A 21,332-nucleotide genomic window follows, 5' to 3' on the forward strand; every position below is an offset into this window, starting at 1 on the left:
TTTGTACACATTTTGTTCTAATTCTCTTCTCATTTCCAGTGCAATAGGTTAAATAATGTTTCAAACCTGGAAAACTTGGAAAATTAGATACTGTATATTTTTTGGTAAATCTATTTTTGTCAAATGCTTATTAGACATTAAATATTATTTGTTTTATTAAGTATCACATTCTTTATCACTTTTGTTATTTTCAATCAGGACGTTGTAAAGATTTTCATTACTATTATAAACTTTTTATGGATTTTTTCTATGACTTTTATAGCACTTATAGAATATGTTTTCTAAGTAACAGATTTATTTCTGACTTATTGCAAAATCTCAACTTATTCTTTTGTCTTACTCTTTTTTTATTGCTGTATCACTGTAAACTTTTTTCAGCAATTTTTTTCATCTTAATTTCTTTCAGAGACTAGAAAGACATCTATCATGAAGTCTGTTAGGAGTCCTTTAATGAATCCCGATTTTATGTATATTATCCATCTGTTTGCTTGTTTGATATTTTATTCCTTGTTTAAATTTTGGTATCTTGCATAATTTCCCATTGTAGAGCTTTTCCACTTATGACTCAACTTTGAATCAATTCAGCATAATGGATTTACTATTTGCACAATAAGGCAATGTCTCTGAAAAAGGGCTTGTTTGGGGTAAGTTAGTTAAAAGGGATTCAGATACAATAGCCAGTGATATCAATAAAATATTCTTCTGATACTTTATTACTTTATCTGCTAGGTACTTAGAATATGTTAAGAAGTTAATAATTTTAAAAATAATATTTTGAAAATCCTGGAATTTTTATGTATCGGGCACTAATCAAGGGCATCTAAAAGTATCAGTTCATTTAATCCTGATCCAAACTCTGTGAGTTATCCACATTTAATTTCTGCAATTACAGGCCAAGATATTAACAGGAACATACCTTGCTGCAAATCACAACCACAAGGTAGTGGAAATGAGACTTTTACCCGCACATGCTGGCTCCCATGTCAGTGTTTTTACCACCACTATATCACCTAGAAGAGTAGCTTATTATAAATTATGTACTTGTCATCACTAGTCTGCTTATCAAAACAAATTGTGCTGTGTCCTTTTGTCTTGCAGCATTTTTAAATAACTGTTTTCACTCTTTTATTAAATATAAGCCAGGCTGGCTGTTTTGGTGCTCATAGTTCTTTGCTTCTACTAAACTTTCCCAGCTTGTTGGCACTACCCTTTCCAAGCTACCTTGAAAAGAAGCTTCTTGAAAGCTCCAGTCTCATTCTGCTTTTCTGTGGCAAAACATTTGCTGTTGATCAAATGCCCAATACTCTTGGTAGTTATTCAGGGTCTTTTGACTAGTTTTCACCAGGGAGTCATGAGTTAAAATGCTGGGTAACCATTCTAGGTTGAGGCTATCAAACCATTCCAATGAACACTCCAGCTCAGTCTTCCCCTGTGCAAATATGCTGATGAACTAAAATATGGGAGCGCAGAAAATGTTGATTTGCTTTACAGAGGAATGCTGCCCAAGAGAGCATCAAACTCCGAGTAAGTAAGAAAATGTCATTGTGAACCACTGAAATTTCAGGATAATCTCATTATGCACCAACTCTTCCTGAATATTTGACTAATACACCTGCTGTTACTGAATCTTGGAAATTGCTTCCTATGCATATGCTAAAATTAAATGTGCCACATGCAGTAAATACATATGAATTACTCATTATCATAGTTTATTCTCCAGAAGCAAATTTAAGATATCATATCTTTTACTTCTAAATACAATAAAGTAAGAATCTCAGCTATCAAAGATACTTAGAAAGTTAAACACACTGATTAAATTTCTGGTTAATGAACGAACAATGGGAAACTTAACTTGCTTTCAATGCTTGATGTTAAAAAGCTTTGAAAGCAATTATAAAATGTTTCAAGATTTTGTATTTGATCATTTACAATGTGAATTAGCCTTGAGTTCATGACATAGTGACTGAGTTCAATCAAAATAATTGGAACACTAATCTTTGCCACCACCATTGGTTAGCATAGGACTTGCAAAACTAAATGTTAAGTTACAGGATTTGATACTGTATTAGACGACATTAATTTTTTAAAAAGCAGTAATATATTAGGCACCACAATAGGAGCATAAACAAAGTGTAATGGAAGACCAGAAGACAGAAAAACAATGTTTATTAATGGGACATGGTTCAATAAATGAATCAATATTGATTTTAACAATAGTTTTAAAATCCTGATTTATTTATTATTTTTGTTTATATTAACCACAATTTTTCAAGTTTCTTTTCAGACAAATGATGCATGTTCAAGGATTTGTTTAATAAGAATGAGAGATAAGGTGGATATAATTAAATGAAAATTGTAATGGCCTTATTTGACATTTGATTTTTAAAAAGTGCTTTTCTTATATTTCAATTTTTATTTTCCCCAGGTATATTTTGTTTTCTCCTAAAATGTGAAATTCCGAAAGATTATGAGGCACTTGGTATACTTTTAAATACTTTCGAGGTTGCTAGTCCTTGTAGCACAGCAGTAGGTTTAGCTTTGCTTGGGATGCCTGCTTCCTACATCAGAGCCTTGGCTTGAGTCCTGGTTTATCAGCTTTCATTACAGCTTCCTAGTGATGCCCCTGGGAAGGCAGCAGCTGATGGCACAGTACTTGGGTCCCTGTCACTCATATGGGAGACCTGGATGAAGTTCCTGGATTCTGGCTTTGACCTGGCCCGATTCTAATTGTTGAAGTCATTTTTGAAATTAACAGCAATGGAAGATTCTCTCTCTCTCTCTCTCTCTCTCTCTCTCTCTCTCTTCCTCCCTCCTTCCCCTCCTTCCCACCTGCCCCTCGCATTCCTTACCATTTCTGTTACTCTTTCAAAAAAAAAAAAAATCTTAAGAAAAACTTTGAGGAAGAGAAGCACACTAGCCTTTTAACGTCAGGAAAATCACAACAGAGATGATTCAAGTGATTCTCCTCGTCATCATCATGAGAAAATAAAAAATATGTTAGTTATAGACAGTGGATATTAACAAGGTCAAAACAAAAGAAGACCTTGAACGATAAAGTATTATGAGTAGCAGATGAATGTATTCTACTGTAAATAATATAGAAGGGGAACATGTTACTTCCATTTGGCCCACTCAGAACCCATAGCATGCCAGAATTTACATTTGTTCAGAGTACAGAATATTTACATACTGCGAGTATAACAAGAACCTTCATATCATTTAAGGTGGTTACTCTAAAACTATTTACTAGATGATTTTTCTCCTATTGTTTTCCCTTCCTGCAAAACTATCCAGTCAAGCTGTTGATGCAAAAGTCTGGATACACTCTAATATAATAAAAAATGTAACACAAAGCCCACAAAGCCAGTAAATACCCCGTTTGTCTCTGATGCATGTCAGGAAATTGAAGTAAATAGATTTAAAAGTCTAACATTTACAGATGATGAGATTAAAAAGCCATTAGTAGTCATAAACCCTCTAGAACTCTGGGCACCAAAAGACTGTTAGGAAAAAATTTCTTGACCAGATAAAAACATATTGATATGATACTTCTTTCATTATTCAATAAAAAGTTGCATTTGAGGCCTTGCTGCTAGTATTCTATTTCTTTCTGTAATGGGCGTTGTTAAACAGAAAAGATTTCATGACTGTCCTTAACTCTGTAAAACAACAACAAAGGTGACCAGTCTCTTCAGTGACATCATAAGTGAGGTGATACCATGCAATGTTCTGATTGGAGGAAAACTCTTGAAACTACACTCACTCTGTCAGCTTTCCTTTCTCTTGGTGCTCTGTCACTTGTTCATATTGTCACAAACAGTGAACCAAAGCAAGTGGGGCACTGGATATCTTTTCTAGACTATTGAAAATAGAACTGTGTACGATAGCAAACAGGGAGGAAAGATTTCTATTCTTATTGTTTACATTCAAGGTTTCCATTCAAACAAATGATTTCAAGGATAAGTAAAACAGCTCCGTCGCTTAAGTATATAACCAGAATGGGCACTGATGGGAAGAAGCAACCTGTGATACAGAACGGAAGTTTGATGGTCATTAGGTGTGATCATCTAAGGTGCTTATGGAGTGAGATGATGAACAAAATAAAACTCAATATTTAAAGATATGATTCATACTTAGTTGTAATGGGTTGCTTTGGACACACCACTAAAGATTCAAATTGTTCCCTAAAATAGGTTTGCTTGTGTTTTACCATAGTAAATGACACAAAACCTTTATAAATGAATGTTTATATAGCATGGCAAATTACTTTATTGACTCTTTTCTCATGGTCCTGAAGAAAATTGGTTGGAATGCAATTAACAAAAAAGGGGCTAATCCTCCGCCTGTGGCGCCAGCACCCTGGGTTCTAGTCCCGGCTGGGGTGCTGGATTCTGTCCCGGTTGCTCCTCTTCCAGTCCAGCTCTCTGCTGTGGCCCAAGTGCTTGGGCTCTTCACCCACATGGGAGACCAGGAGGAAGCACCTGGCTCCTGGCTTTGGATCCGGGCAGTGCGCTGGCCATAGCGGCCATTTGGGTTGTGAACCAATGGAAGGAAGACCTTTCTCTCTGTCTCTCTCTCACAGTAACTCTGACTGTCAAAAAAAAAGGGGGGGAGAGTCTGTGTCATGGAATAACAGGTAATTAGGGTGCACTTGGCATAATCCCAATTTATTATATTAATATTTCACTTCACTACATTTTCCACTTCTGTCTCACTATTTTATTTTATTTTATTAATACTTCACTTACTACATTTAGTTATTCTTCAATCAAGTTTTAAAAATTCACTATGGGTTATAAATATTGTCATGTTAAATGGAGGATAGGGGACCTTAAAAATTACTGAAGTAACTTTGAAACTGGAAAAAGACTTTTGATTTTATTACACTAATAGGGCATTAGTTCCAAACTGAAACGACATCTTTTAACAAGCAAAGTCAAAATTATTGTTAAGGAAATCCATACTAGAGATCAAATGAAATGATTATTTGATCAGCATGTAATAAAATGCAGGTAACAGAATATAATGAAAAAAAAATCAGAATAAAGTTTAAAAACATAACTGCCTTATGACAAATACTTTGCTCTAATTTGTTTTTTTTTTTTTTTTGTTTAGTAAACTGACTAACAGTTGGATGAATCTAGCAGATACCAATTTATATGTGTTAATATAATTAAGTATGTCTCTTAAGAATTTGAATTCCTTTTTCAGAAAAAAAAAATTTTGTACCTACCATCTGAAAACAAGGACAGCACACTGGAGGTAGTCTGTAATTGAAGTACATTTTCGGGATCTTCCAAATAGATCTTTCAAACAGAATGGTCAGGGGCCTGATGCTCCAGTAATCAGTAAGGAAATTATGAGCTATCTTAGATCCTTTGTGTCTAACCTTGGCTCAATGTGAAGCTCAGACATTGTGTAACCACCACTTGTTTGTACAGGGGACTCAGCCTCTTGGTTCTATGATGCTATATAGCCAATCTATTACAAATGTGCTAACCACATATTGGGGTGTTAATTGGAGATTGGTACCCCCTGGAGCATAACAAATTAATCTTCCACCAGTTAGAAATAAACAAAACCCCCAAATGTTTTTATTATCTACTATGAATTTAGTCTGGTTTATCCCATTTTGGATTATTCCATTTATTCACCATGAGCTTAAGTAATCTAAAATAACAAAATATACCTATTTCTATACTTGGGATATGAAATAGAGTAACATTGTAGCTGGTTTGTGAGTTGTATTGTAATCTCAATCCATTGCATAATATGATTCCTTATTAACTGAAAATTTACTCTGCATATAGATTGTCTTTAAGCATTCTGTAAGATGAAATAATTAGAATGCCTGAATTCATTATTATTAAGAAAGTATCAAAAATGAGGCAGGTCAAGACTCAGATTTTCTAAGTCTGTAAGCTGGGTTTACTAATTATTCTCTATGTGATTTTGAGGAGTTCTGAATCACTATGAATTCATATGTAAAATGAGATTTAAAAATATTCCTGGTTGTTGTGAAGATTAGATGTAAATAGCACACACCTTTGCATATGGAACAAACAATTCAGTTGAATAGATCATGCATTCTATTCCTAGAAGTTCATCTCTTTCTGTCTTGGGCAAGTATTATATTATAATATCATATAGTTTTTACTTTTTCATTTTTTTCTATTTCAAAATGTTAACAGACTTATAAAATATACATATTTATGAAGTACCTTGTGATGTTTCAATGCATGATATTTTTTAATGTCCAATCTGGATAAATATATGTATTTCTTCAAAATTCTATGTTTTATTTTTTAACACAGAAATATACAGTTCATTAATATATTCCACACTCACCATACTATACAGCAGAACCCCAAATCTCCATATTCCCATCTAACTATAACTCAATATCCATTAATTAACCATTTTCCCATCCCTCTCCCCCAGCTTCCCTCCCTAGCCCCTCGTAATCACCAATTTCCTTTTAACTATTTTGAGATCATCTTTTCTAATTTTAGATCTACACAGAGTGAAATCATGTGACACTTGAATGTTTGTGTTTGGCTCATTTCATTTAATTACCATTATAGTAAGATCATATGTTTTAAAAATTCCTTCACCATTTGATAAGATTGTAACTCATTTCTGCTCAGGTTAATACAGTTATTAGAGTGACCCTCATAAATGTGCTTGGTCAGTTCACTTTCTTGTTTAAGATTCTATTTTTTTTAAAGGGAGAGAGAGAGAGAGAGAGAGAGAGAGAGAGATCTTCTATCTGCTGGTTCACTCTACAAATGGCCACAAGAACTGTGGCTAGGGCAGGTCAAAGCCAGGAGCTTGAACTCCATCCAGGTCTCCCACAAGTGTTGCAGGAACCCAAGTAATGGACCCTCTTCCTATGCTTTTCCAGGTGTACTAGCAGGGAACAGGATCAGAAGTAGAGCCTCCTGGACTCATATGGGATGCCAGCATTACAGGCGGTAGTTTAACCCCCTGTATCACAACGCCAGCTCCACAACATTCTTTCTAGTGGCTGCTCATCCCAGTGAAAACCAATGCCCTTAAAAAAAAGTCTTTATTTACTTTCACTTTATCTGAAAACCACACACAGAGAGAAAAACCTTCCATACGCTAATTCACTCTCAAAAGCTCACAATTACCTATCTGAGCCATCATCTGCTGCCTCCCAGGATCTGCAACAGCAGTAAGCTGGATCAGAGACAGAAGAGCCAGGACTCCTGCAAGGCACTGTGACACAGGAAGCGGGCACCCTAAGCAGCAGTTTAACTACTGCCCACTGTTTACTGGTGATCCTCCAGGTCTTACAATTCTTCACCACTCTGCACACCCACTCTTCTTGCAGCACACTGGCCTGCTTTCTGATCCTCCCACTTTCCAAAGAAGTTCATACTGCAAGAAATTCACTATTTGTTTTCTGGGATTCTGCATGGTTCATCTCTATACTTTCTTAAGGCTTGTGTTCAAATGTAGCTTTATCAGACACAGCTTCTGGCTCCTTATGCAAAAGAAAACAATAAAATCCTTCCTCGTGAGTCTCCCATCTTTTAACCCTTTTTTGTTAGTCTGCTCTAGAATATAGGTTCCATTAAAGTAGTTTTACTTCTCCCCTACTACCTACACTAATCCTGGAACAGAGTAGGGGCTTAAATCAATGTGGAAGATTTGGCTGACAGTGACAAGATTGTAACAGAATGGCTTTCAAAAAATAGAAGTCTGTTCCACTCTCATGTAAAAGTCACCTGCAAGTGTTCCAGGGCAGCCAGAATGCTCCCACCATCAAACTTATTTCTGAATTTTAAAGCCTTAAACTTCAAGAGAAATATTTCAGCTTCAGCTCAAGTTCCCCACACACCATGTCTTTATAAACAGCCAGTGTAATGGAGAAGAAAAAAAGAAGGTTGTATTCACCCCCTTTTAAGAACACTGCAAAAATTGTACACAGAGATTCCAAATATCACATTGACTATTGATTATTTATGATTAAACTAAGCCATGAAATTACAAAACAGAATATTCTGAGCAGATAGCTTTGTTGCTAAAATTTTGATTTCATAGTTCTATTGTATAAGATGGAAAGAATAGTTATTACAGACAACTAGTAGACCTGAGACATTTCTAAATAAATTTTTGCTATAAAAGTATGTAAAAAGGGGTTAATTTTTAAATTCATTTTGACTCTATGAATAACTCAGATAATCCATGGGAAAAAATATTATAAATTATATGGAGAGTTGATGGTGGTCTAGACAGAGCTGCTTTTCATTTTTGACACACCATGAAATGCAGGATTCTCACTGAAACACTCCACTTTTGAATGGAAAAAACACAGTATAGAAAAAATCTAAACACCTGTTGTGAAATATTGCATTTGCCCTAGACTCAGTAATATTCATGAAGTCACTTAACTGCTCCTTCTTCTTTTTGATCCATCTGAGAAAAGGGGGTTGATTAGCTCCGATAACCTAGAGTTCAATAAATCCTATTCAATTCGGTCCTGCTACATTTTATGTCCTGAAGCTATTAGTAGTAAAGTCTTCTTTTAAACAAACAAAAACTCTGCTAAAAAGCAATCTCACTTTTTCTTTAAAAAAAAAAAGGCATCAATGAATTTCCCTTGTCAATTGCATTTTCTGCCTCTGAGCCTTCTCTGAGCTGTTTCCCTGATCTGTGAGACAGGGGATTCTGCCTGCCAGCTTCCTGAGCAGATCTAGGGGAAAATTAACACATCCACAACTGAGCTCAAGCATTGCTGACATCTGGTTTACTCATTTTCACAGCACACTTGCACTGCACCCCATTGCCTTCTTCTTATGCACTGTTTTATCATGTGGCTCATTTCAAGAAAATGCATTTAACTTTTAGGTACTACTCTGTGGTATGAAGTGTGGCAAACAGGAAATAAAACAACCTTGAAAGAGCATTTTCACATATATGCTGCTATAATAATCACTGAATATCAAGCCTCAGAACTTATGATATGCACTACTTCATAGAAGCTGATGAATGCAGGGACAATGCTGATATCCAAAGACACTAACCTCACTTTCCAGATAATAAGAACATAATAATAACAAACCATCTCTTTACATGGATTAGAGCTTACTGCTCTCCTAGAAACAGAGGAAACAATAGCTCTTACACATTTATTTGTTTAATGATGCTTCTTTTAACAGCAGGCAAATGAGACTGAAGTTCAAGACTTTGAGTTGAATTTAAATTAGAGCATTCTATGTTTTCTGCAGTAACTTGATTGTCCCATATGTGTTAAAAATAATATGGAGAAAAATATTTAGTGTAGCCTCCATATAATTTACAATGTGTCATAAAATAAAAGTTATTAAAGATTGTTTTGTATTCTATAAATGAAAGTTCTGCTAAGAAATGTATACTATAAACAAGATTTATACTGTAGTATAACATGCACAATGCAGATAATGAACAAATTATGCTTCATAGCTAATAAAAAACTTATGGAGAATATTTGCAAATAGTTAGCTTAATTTGAATTGTTCTATAAACTTATTATAGTTGAAACGACTTTTGAATATGTCTCTTATCCTACATTTTTATTAATTATGATTTATTCTTTTAATTAGTCATTAATGGTGCATTATTGGATATGCTATTTTAAAAAATAAACTCTCCAGTGCTGTTATATTAATCTGCACCAAAATTTCAACTTATATGATACCATCATTCTCTTTTTTGAGAATACGTAAATGATTTCGAAGGACATTAAAAGTATTACAGAAGAACATTTATGAGGAAAGTTAAAATTAATAATTGAGTGTTTTGTTTAATCAGAAAGTGTTCATTTAAATGCCTATGAGGAATTTAACAGATTGATTAACTGTCACTTGGAAAATATATGTTAAATATGTTCTCAAAATGCTAATCATTGTATAGAGATGTGTAGCCATAAATATGTTGGAGATGAGGAGTTCGATTTAAGTAGATTTATTAAGAAAGCCTTTAAAGTAAAGCAAATTTATTACAAATTCCAAGCTTAAGATAGAAATTTATAAAGTTAACTTATATTTATATAGTTAATAAAACTATTTTTGATAAACTTTTCTTTCTCATTACTACCGGGTTAGAATGCCTAACTACATATATAAGTGAGGGACAACATTTAAAATGAATAATTTTTAAAATCTTAATGTATTTTAAAATGAAATATTAATTCATACATCAAATTATTAAATAAAGTTTCCTCAATATCTTTGCAAACAATGTGAGCCCCATCCATGTACACATTTGTATCCATGAAAGACGGTGTCAAGTTTTAACTCACTAAGAGACCACTAGAAGAATCTGTCGCTCCAAAGTTAAGTTTATTAGTCTAATTGAGGAGAACCCACTTGGAAAGAAGTGCAACAGTTTACAGAGAGAGAGTCTTAGGGAAATTATTTACAGGTTTTGGAGCTTTGTGAGGGGGCGTTGGTTAAGGTTGGTCAGAATTTTTAACATGACTTAGGATAGGTGGGTACTCCAAGTCCAGAATTTTGAAGCAAGTGTTCATGATCAAGTTCTTAGTCTTCACAAGTACACTACTTAATGGTCTTTCTTTCTTTCTTTCTTTCTTTCTTTCTTTCTTTCTTTCTTTCTTTCTTTCTTTCTTTCTTTCTTTCTTTCTTTCTTTCTTTTTTGACAGTGAAAGAGAGAGACAGAGAGAAAGGTCTTCCTTTTTCCGTTGGTTCACCCCCCAAGTGGCCGCGACAGCTGGCGCGTTGCAGCTGGCGTGCTGCGCTGATCCGAAGACAGGAGCCAGGCACTTCTCCTGGTCTCCCATGGGGTGCAGGGCCCAAGGACCTGCACCATCCTCCACTGCACTCCCAGGCCACAGCAGAGAGCTGACTGGAAGAGGAGCAACCGGGACAGAATCCGACACCCCAACCGGGACTAGAACCCCAGGTGCCGGCACCGCAGATGGAGGATTAGCCTAGAGAGCCGCGGCGCTGGTCCAGCTTATATTTCTATCTTCTAGAAACAATTATTTTCTGGAGCAATCAGCTCGGTTATTTGTGTTTGTCCTCAGTATTGTATATCATAGGAAACTATGCCTTTTATGCTATTAATTAATTCAGGGAAAATATATATTTTTTCAATTTAAAGGACATTGCATTTGTATGAACACAAACACAAATCATTAATAAATGCTAAATATATTAAAATAAATTGCTCTTAGATTGTCATGTTTGTCAATTAAATCTCTAAAATCTTCTTTAATGCCAAATCATCGTGTGATTTATAATCATAGAATCTTACAAGTTTGGATCAGAAGCTTTTTCTACAAAAAAATTGTGTTTAAATCTATTTTGTGCTGCTATAACTGAATACCTGGAACTGGGTAATTTATAAAACAAAATTTATAGTTCTGGAAGCTGAGAAGTCTGAAGTCAAGCTGCTGGCATCTGTGAAGTCTGGTGAAGCCCTTCCCTCCTTCCAAAGTGGCATCCTGCGTGATGCTGAAATAGTGATCTTTGCCTCACAGATGCAGAAAGGCCGAGAAGACAGAAGTGACTGTGCTTCTGTAGCAGTGCTAATCTCTGTGGCTGTGTTCCTGTTTAACTGATCACATGGCGGATCAGCGTACGCCTGAAGAACTGCTGAAGGTTATAGGGATTCATCTGTCATTCATCAGCCTAACAGCTGTAGGATGCACTTCAAACTTTCAGGGAAAAGGCACTTTATTGTTTAATTCCATTTTCCATGAACTTTTTGTAGTACTCTTGAATTGATACCAGCAGATGCAGAAAGCGTAACAAAAGCCCTACTCAACATCTTCGATTAATAGAGAAATCCAAGTCCAAAAAACAAAACTACATTTATTTATATATGTTGATTGGTATGATTAAAAAAAAACAGATAAATACTGTTGGTAAGAAAATAGAGAAATTCACAGTGCATGTTAGCACCTCATATATTGCTGCTGAGATTGTAAATGAGTTCTCCTTTGACATAACATCACAAGAATTGCTCAAAAGTTAAAACACAGGGTTATTATATGACCCAACAATTCTACTCCTGAATATATATTCCCAAATATATGAAAGCATATACTCATACAAAAATTTACATACACATGTTAAATCAGCACTATTAGTGGTGGTTTAAAAGTGCAAATAATTCTAATAACCATCAATTGACAAAAAGATAAAGAAAGCATGGTGTACCCACTAAATAGAGTATTATTTTTAAATAAAGAAATGCACTGATATATGTTATAAAATGGATAATCCTTGAGCACATTATGAATGTAAATATCTAGTCACAAATATCACCTATTGCATTCTCATGTTTACATAAAATATCCAGAAAAGGCAAGTATACACAGACCAAAGATTATTGGTTGTCTAGCCCCTGGAAGAGGAGGTGATGCGTCAGTGAGAGCATAAGTAAAGATGGACAGTGACTGCTGATGTGTATGTTGTTTGCTTCTGATTAAAATATTCTGAAAGTGACGGTGGTAATTATTGCACAGCTCTATAAATATACTAAAAACCTTTGAATTATACAGTTTAAGCAGCTGAAGTATGTATATGTGAATTATACACTAGAAAGTGTTAAAATTTATATCATTCTCACTAATGAATTACATTTTATACATACTTAGCAATGAATTCATATATCTATGTGTGGAAGCAAAAGTAAATAAATGCATATATTTATGTCTAATGGAAAGTAAAATCTATAGCGTGTGGGTCTTCAAGTGACTTTTAGCATCCTGAAAGATTTGCTCTACTTTGTATAAATGAACATCTTATTTCCTGAATAATATTTTTCATTCTAAATGAATTAGAAATCAGTCCCTAGTAAAAGCTCAAGTTCACTTTTGTGAAAGTTTTCTTGTGGATAGCAATGGAAACTGCACTACTGAGTTTAATCATTGGCACTCACAAGCTCAAGGGAAAAAACTGAAGAGCAACAGTAAGATTTTCATGATCTTTCAGGATTCCTTGAGGAGAGATCTACTTTGAATAAAGCATGAATATTTTGGTCCTCTGATTGGTAAACAAATGGTTGTCTAACTGAAAATCTCTCCTAAAGCACTGTAGTGATCCTTTCATTTCCATATTATTCAAACTATGATGTAAACACATGTACTTCAGTAATTATTCTGGCATTTTGTAATATGTACAACTGCAAATTTAAATGGCATAAAATATTCAGAAATACATAACACACCAATACAGCAACTTCACAAATGCATTTATGAAAATTATCTTAGATATTTAATGTTTCTCTCTTTCCTTCCTTCCTTTCTTCTTCCTTCCTTCCTTTCTCCTTCCTTCCTTCCTTTCTCCTTCCTTCCTTCCTTCCTTCCTTTCTTTCTTTCTTTCTTTCTTTCTTTCTTTCTTTCTTTCTTTCTTTCTTTCTTTCTTTCTTTTTCTCTTTCTTTCTTTCTTTCTTTCTTTCTTTCTTTCTTTCTTTCTTTCTTTCTTTCTTTCTTTCTTTCTTTCATCTTTCTTTTTGTTTGGAAGAATGAGAGATAGATAGAGCCCCAGAGAGAGAGAGAGAGAGGATCTTCCAATTTCTGGTTCACTCAGCAAATGCCCACAATAGCCAGGGCTGGGTGAGACCAACACTAGGAGCCAGAACTCTCCCTGGGTCACCAGTGTGGGCAGCAGGGACTCAGGATTTGAGCCCACATCTTCCAGGCACTTTGGCAAAAAGTTGGTTTGGAAGCAGAGGCAGAGGCAGGTTTAATCCGAGGCACCTAGAGATGTAAGCCTCCCGATCAGTTCACTTAAGCGGCTGTATAACAACATCTACCCCCAGTTTTCTTTTTGCTCACTACTGCTGATGTGGTTATTTTTCTGTCAGATGTCACAACTACGAGAAAAATATTTCAAAAGTATTCTAAGCATGGATATGAATTCACCTGTTTTCTGGGCATTTTCTCTTCTCAGTCTATAATTGTGGAATCTAAATCTAAACCTTAAATATTTTCTCTTTCGTCTCCAGTATCTGGCAACAATAAGAGCCATCTGATTCTGACATCCTTGATGGGTTTGAATATCTGAACCAACACTTTGATCTTTGCATCAAATTTTCTCCAAAATATGCTTCATTGTATTTGTGAATTTCCAAAAGCAAGAAAGCTGCAATCAAAATTTTTAGAAAATATAGTAAAATAAAGAAAAATCTGGGGTTTTGCTTTCTGTTTTTGCTACAAGATGGGGGAAATGTCTTTCAAAAGTATATTTTGGGGGCTGGCATTGTGGCATAGTGGATAAAGCTGCTGTCTGCAGCGCCAGCAATACAATATGGGTGCTGGTTCATGTTCTGCCTGATCCACTTCTAATCCAGTTCCCTAATAATAACCTGAGAAAAGCAACAAAAGATACCTAAGTGCTTAGGCCCCTCCCACCCACGTGGGAGACCCAGAAGCAGCTCTGGCTGCTGGCTTTAGCCATTGTGGCCATCTGGGGAGTGAACCAGCGGATGAAAGTTCTCTCTCATTGTGTCTCTTCCTCTCTCTCTTAACTCTGCCTTTCAAATAAATAAATAAATCTTTTTATATAAAGAAAAGTACAGTTTTGGGGGCTGGCATTATAGTATAGCTGCGATACTCCATCACTCTGTATGAGCATCAGTTTGTGTCCCAGCTGCTCTGCTTCTTCTTCTTTTTTTTTTTTTTTTTTTTTTTTTTTTTTTTTTTTGACAGGCAGAGTGGACACTGAGAGAGAGAGAGACAGAGAGAAAGGTCTTCCTTTGCCGTTGGTTCACCCTCCAATGGCTGCTGCCGCCAGCGTGCTGCGGCCGGCGCACCACACTGATCTGAAGCCAGGAGCCAGGTGCTTCTCCTGGTCTCCCATGGGGTGCAGGGCCCAAGGACCTGCGCCATCCTCCACTGCCCTCCAGGGCCACAGCAGAGAGCTGGACTGGAAGAGGAGCAACTGGGACAGAACCCTGTGTGCCTGCGCCACAGGTGGAGGATTAGCCTATTGAGCCAAGGCCCCAGCCCCAGCTGCTCTGCTTCTGATGCAGCTCTGTGCTAATGTGCCTGGGAAGGCAACAGATGGCTCATATCTTTAGGCACCAACACCCACATGGAAGACCTGATAAAGCTCCTGGCTCTTGGCATCGGCATGGCCCGGCCCCAGGCTTCAAGGAAATTTGGAGCGTTGGACAGCAGGTGGAAGATTTCTCACTCACTCTCTCTCTCTCTCATCTCTGTCTCTATTTCTAACTCTGCTTTCCATGTAAATAAATTAATAAACACATTTTTTTCAAAAAGTACATTTTCATTTCAAATGTTTTCATTTAAACTAAAGTTAGTCTGAAAATGCTAATAAACTACTAATATTTCTAGCAATACTCTACAGCAGTCCCATTTAACAGAACAGAATTATTTTATGGTACAAAAGAAATAATTCTGTTAAGGCCTACAGAGTCCAAAGTAACCCGAGCCTACTGAACTTTGAAGACTCTCTTCCCAATGAAGATTAAGCTGAAAAGATAACTTAGAGAAGCAGACAGAAGAAGGCACAAATATAATAGAGGAGAGGATGGGGCTGGCATTGTGGCATAGCAGGTTAAACTGCTACTTGCAGAAATATCATCCTAGCTCAGAATGCTGGTTTGGGCCCTGTCTGTTCCACTCCCAATCCAGCTTCCTGCTAATGAGAAGGCAGAAAAGTTGTCCCAAGTACTTAAACCCTTGCATTCGTTTGGGAGACCTGGATAGTGCTCCTGGCTTCTGGCTTTTGGTCTCAGTCTGGCCCAGACATGACTTCATGTGAATCAGCAGATGGAAGATTTCATTCTTTTGCTGGCTCTAGTCTTCTCTTTCAAATAAATAATTAAATAAATATATATTTTTTTAAAAAAAATAAATGAGTGGAATACAAAGAATAAATCTGAGCAATCAACCTACTCGAATTTTTCACAGAACACTAAAATAAGAGAAATTGGAGTTCATGGAAGTTAGAAACACTATTTGTGTCAACTCTTTTTTCTTTACATTTAGGAAAGTTAAACTAAAATAAGAATAAACATCAAGAACACACTGAAGTCAAATGAAATTGAAAGTTATTTTAGGAAAATAAGAATATTATTTAAATATTTTTTAAATTCATGACTAAGATAGGAGAAACACTCTATGGGGTAAACATAAAATCTTTTTTAAGCAAAATAGACATAGAAAAGAAGAAAATGATAAAATAGAAAATACTATAGACATAGAAAAAGAAGGAAATAGACATAGAAATAGATATAGAAAAGAAGAAAATCTTAAGAACATAGAGAATAACAATCAATAAAAAATCCTAAAATATAGAATGAAGAAGGTAAATTAAATTTAATTATCAGATTTTTCCAATGGCAATTTTTTGTGCAAAAGGCAGAATACTTAATTAAGATATACAAGGAAAGGATATGAGAACCACAGATTTTATATCCAGGAAAAATGATCATCAGTTAAGAAAGACATAAAGAATCTGTTATCAATTAGAAAAAACTCAAGGAATGGAGTTCTTAAGATTCTTACCTAAAGATTTTATTCAAGAACAAGCTCTCAGGAAATCAGATTGACTAGAGATATTTAGACATAGGGAAGGTGTTAAGCATTAAAGCTTTTTATAGAAACATAAGTAATTGGAAATTAGAGAAAATAAATATCATGTAATGACAATCTGATGTAATAATTTAGATATACTACAAATATTAAAAAGTGGAAGGATAATGAGACAAACATATGTAAATACTTTTAATTGTTTTAGTAAAATACAATAAATGATTTTCAGTAAAAATAATTGCTAACAGTATTGGTATTAATCCATGTTATATATAAAGAAAATACTGAAAGTAGGCAATTGGCTATTACTTTAATTTTATCATCATGAAATATTTTTGAAAACCTGAATTCTAAATGTAGAATTAGGATGACCCAGATATAATAAATAAGAGGTTAAGTATAGACCCCATAATGCTGCATTTGAAACAAAAATATCAGTATGTTGTGGGCATGTGGCATAGTTGTCAAGACTTAGAGAATCCTGCATCTCTTATCAGAGTGCTTAGATTGGATTGGATACAGCTTCCTGCTGGTCTGTACCCTGGGAGGCAGCAAATGATGGCTACAATACTTGGGTCCCTGTACTCTCTTGGGAGAGCTGGATTGAATTTCCAGCACTTGGCCTTAATTTGGCCAAGCCCCGGCTACCACAGGCATTTGGGGAAACAGACAAGGGGAGATTTCTCTTTGCTGGGCTCTTTGAGTGTGTTTCTTTTTGTCTCTTTGCCTTTCCAAGAAACAAAAATTAAAATTAAAAAAGAAATAGTAGTATAGAAACAAAGTATTTCACTTTTCAAAGTTTATACAACACACACACACACACACACACACACACATATGAGTGAAAATATACAGCTATATCTGTAGATATGTATGTCTCCCAGCTGGAATATATTTCTAGCTCTGCCTATTAAAAATATCACAGAAACAATGACCAGTGCAGAAGCAAGTTACTTCCCAATCAGCAGTAATGGTCCTGATATTTCACACAAGAAGAAACCACAATTCCATGGAGACACAAACAGTTTTCACTCTGGGACTAAAAATGACAAGATGAATCTGTGATATCTTTACATGCAGTTACTATGAAAGATCTTCATAGGTATAAAGTCATCCTAAAGTATTATGAATAAAAATAAACTATTATATCCCCATATTACAATAAAACACATGGTATGCAATTCAGAGTTTAAGTTCAGACAAAATTCCCACAATAATCAATATATCCCTGTAGGGAATTGATCTGAGAATTATCTGATGAAATGCTAACCAAATTCTCAAAATATGAGAAAAGTGTTTTCTGGGCCAACACTTAGAAAGAATATGTAAATATTTAGAAAATGAAATTGTAGTTTGCACACTGTGCTCAACAAACACAAACTGATGAAACTGGTTTTTATATAGTTCAAATTAAGTTGGTTTAAAAACTTTTTTTCTGAGAAATCAGGGTTCCTGTTTATTTTTTGTTTATATAACACATCAAAAAGTTTGTTCACTGGGGTAGTGCTGTGCTGTAGTAGGTTAAACCACTACGTGTGGTGCCAGAATCCTATATGCTACCAGTTTCTGTCCTGATTGCTCCTTTTCTGAGCCAGATCTCTGCTTATGGCCTGGGAAATAGTGGAAGATTACCCAGCTTGGGCCCCTGCTCAACATGGGAGACCGGCAAGAAGCGCCTGGCTCCTGCCTTTGGATCCGCTCAGCTCTGGACTTTACAGCCATTTAGGGAGTGAACCAGCAGATGGAAGACATTTCTGTCTCTCCTTTCTCTGTTGGTAACTCTGCCTCTCAAATAAATAAAAAAATCTTAAAAGAAAAAGTTTCTTCACTGAATACACATCATATGATTTTGATATGTTGTAAAAGGGATTAAAAAAGAAAATTATAACAAAGCAATACTAGGATACAAGGCAGATGCTTACAACTTATAGAATTATGTTAAAAAATAAATAAATAAAGCTATATGCTTTGGGGCTGGTGCTGTGGCATAGCGGGTAAGGCCGCCGCCTGCAATGCCTACATTCCATATGGGCGCATGTTCGAGTCCCAGCTGCTCCGCTTCCAATCCAGCTTTCTGCTGTGGCCTGGGAAAGCAGTGGAAGATGGCCCAACTCCTCGGGCCCCTACCCCTGTGTAGGAGGCCCAGAGGAAGCTCCTGGCTTCAGATTGGCCCAGCTCCAGCCATTGTGGACAACTGGGGAGTGAACCAGTGGATGGAAGACCTCTCTCTGCCTCTCCTTCTCTCTCTGTGTAACTCTGACTTTCAAATGAATAAATAAGTAAATCTTAAAAGAAAACTATACTCTCCAAGGTTATTCATATTCAAATATTAATTAGTAATTGATATAGATAACATAAAATAGCTTTAGTCACAGATAAAAACAAATATTCATCTGTTGCATATTTATAATAAATTATTGGACACCAGTAAGACATCTCCTATTGCCTCCATGACAAGAATTCAGTACAATGAGGAAATTTAAACAGGCACAGCCAATAAATAACTACTGCTCCTATTCCCTAACCATCCATTTAATCTAATTACAGGAATTATGGAATTCTTAGTATCTTAGTTTTGCAAATAGAAAAAAATATTTTAGGTCTTTAGATATTAACTTTCCTTAGATACAAACTTTAGCTGGAACCAGAAAAAAAAAAAAAAAAAAAAGAACATCATGTTGACATCACTAGGCTGTATATCTTAATAAAACAGTTAAGAAATTGTTAATACCTAGGCTTATTGATTAATGTAAAAGATTAGCTTGTTACATATTAGAATTATTTGGAAAGTCACAAAAACCTAGTTGTTTTTATAGAGTGCATGACCAGTTCATAGAGAGTGAACCAGCAGGAACAAGATCTCTCTCTCTCTCTCTTCACCCCCTCCCTTTCAAATAGATTAAAGTGAACAAATAAGCATTTAAAAAATTTAAGTACCAAGTTTCTGATAAATACTACTATCAAGTAGTTATTAACTATTTGCTCTTCAGGCTACAGAGAGGTAACAAGACCTTTGCTCAATTATCCATTGTAATTTATTTGAAAACTGAACAAAACCTGTGAAACAGCTGCTTGCAGATATCAGACAAGCAGTGCAAGACTATGACGTCTATGGAAGCAGAAAAAAAACAAGACTAATATTTCAATTGCCTGGACTGTCAGTCTGGAGCCTTTCCAAGGCATATTCTGTTGAAACTTTAGCTAGCTAACTCTCTAAAATCACTTCATAATAAGCAAATATTTCATTCTTTGTCCCTTCAAAAAGCCAATGAGCCAAATGCTTTCCGCATCCCCCAGGAAGCAGCTTCCACGACCTTCACCGCTGACCAGCGTGTTTTTCCTGTGATTGGCCCCTCTACCCCTGATAGTCATTGGTTTGATTGAGCTTTGTTGCCTTCAGGGTCATACTAACAAAGGCGTGTTTTATCTCCTATTACAAGTCTTCCAAGAAGTGCTTCAGGAACTTGGTTCCATTGGGAATTCTTCTTTCATCGGCAGAAGTTCTGGACCCAGCGGTTTTGGTATTCGTCAAGTGGAAAGCTTACTCAGGTTTAATTTTTCAGTCAGAATTGTGTAAACTGAACCAACTGGCAAGTCTGTGTGTTGGCTCTTGTCACTGCTGTAATCTTTGGTTCTCGTTAATTGGGGCTTAAACAAGTTAATTTTTTACTTAGAAACTGAGGTTGATGGGTCTGCCACATGTGTAAGGAAAGTAATACTGGGATTGTACTGTGAAAGTTAATTTCTAAACCAGACTCCTCATTAGTAAAATGATCATAATTACATTAAACAACGTTATTATAAATATAAAATTAGTGTAAATGTATGAAATACTTTGAAAAAAAAAAGATGTTTCCTGTATATCATTGTACATCAATTAAGGAAATTCTGTGAAAGAGTAACATTTCCCCTTTTTTATTTCCTAAATTGTCTCATGTTTTCTGAGGCAAACGATAATATATTAACACAAATGATAATCACGTTTTCATTATTAAGTTTTTGTACATTTGATGTGTGATGTTTACTGTGTTTTGTGGAAATGTGTATTTACTCACAAATAGCTTTTGATATTCTATTCCCTGTTAGCAGGCAATCAAGTTTATTGACCTGTGGAGAAAAACGGATATTCTTGAGCTCTCTATAAAGGGTACAGTAAATCTTGTAGCTGTGTAATTAACTCATAATTAGGTAAGCAATAAAGGCATAATTATAAGATTATTAATATGCTAAAATTATAAATTTTCTGGCATTTAATTAACATTTACCAATGCAGGCTATAGCAAATTAAATATCAATTAATAAAAATAGTGACATTTATTTAAATACTCTATTCGTTGTCAAAATTATTAACTTGTTATCACTGGCTTTTAAAATTCTGATTAAGTGTGTAAATATTCCTTAAAATTTTTAGTGTTAAAAATCTAATTATATTAGTGTCCTGTAATTTTAAACCAATTACACAGCATCTATAATAATAAATCTCAATACTTTCTTAAGTATCAACTGATTCATAATTGGCATGCACTTGTTTTAAAGCCACAAAAACTAACTACTCTTAAAAATTTCCTTTAAAGTACCAAATCTTATGGATCTTAAATTAATAAATCAAATTATTTTTGAAAAGTACAAAATCATGGACCTATGTATCTACAATAAAACACCGGATATGGATTTTGTATAACTGTTCTGAGCCTGTGACTCTGATTCATGATTTAGAGTGCATCCCATGAGACAAATAGATGATTGACCAAATTTTATCGATGTAAACTCTAGCTGATATGCTATAACCTTAATC

General features: G+C 35.2%; 1 long non-coding RNA gene across 1 annotated transcript in view; it reads left to right on the forward strand.

Moving 5' to 3' along the window:
- Positions 1 to 14,347, forward strand: part of LOC103346236 (uncharacterized) — a 179,395-nt gene extending 165,048 nt beyond the window's left edge. Inside the window, exon 10 of the long non-coding RNA XR_011385242.1 lies at positions 13,984 to 14,347. This is a non-coding gene — a long non-coding RNA (uncharacterized lncRNA). The remainder of the gene's footprint in view (positions 1 to 13,983) is intronic.
- The last annotated feature ends 6,985 nt before the right edge of the window (positions 14,348 to 21,332 follow it).

This window comes from Oryctolagus cuniculus, chromosome 1, assembly GCF_964237555.1.
Source record: "Oryctolagus cuniculus chromosome 1, mOryCun1.1, whole genome shotgun sequence".
NCBI classification, from domain to species: domain Eukaryota; kingdom Metazoa; phylum Chordata; class Mammalia; order Lagomorpha; family Leporidae; genus Oryctolagus; species Oryctolagus cuniculus.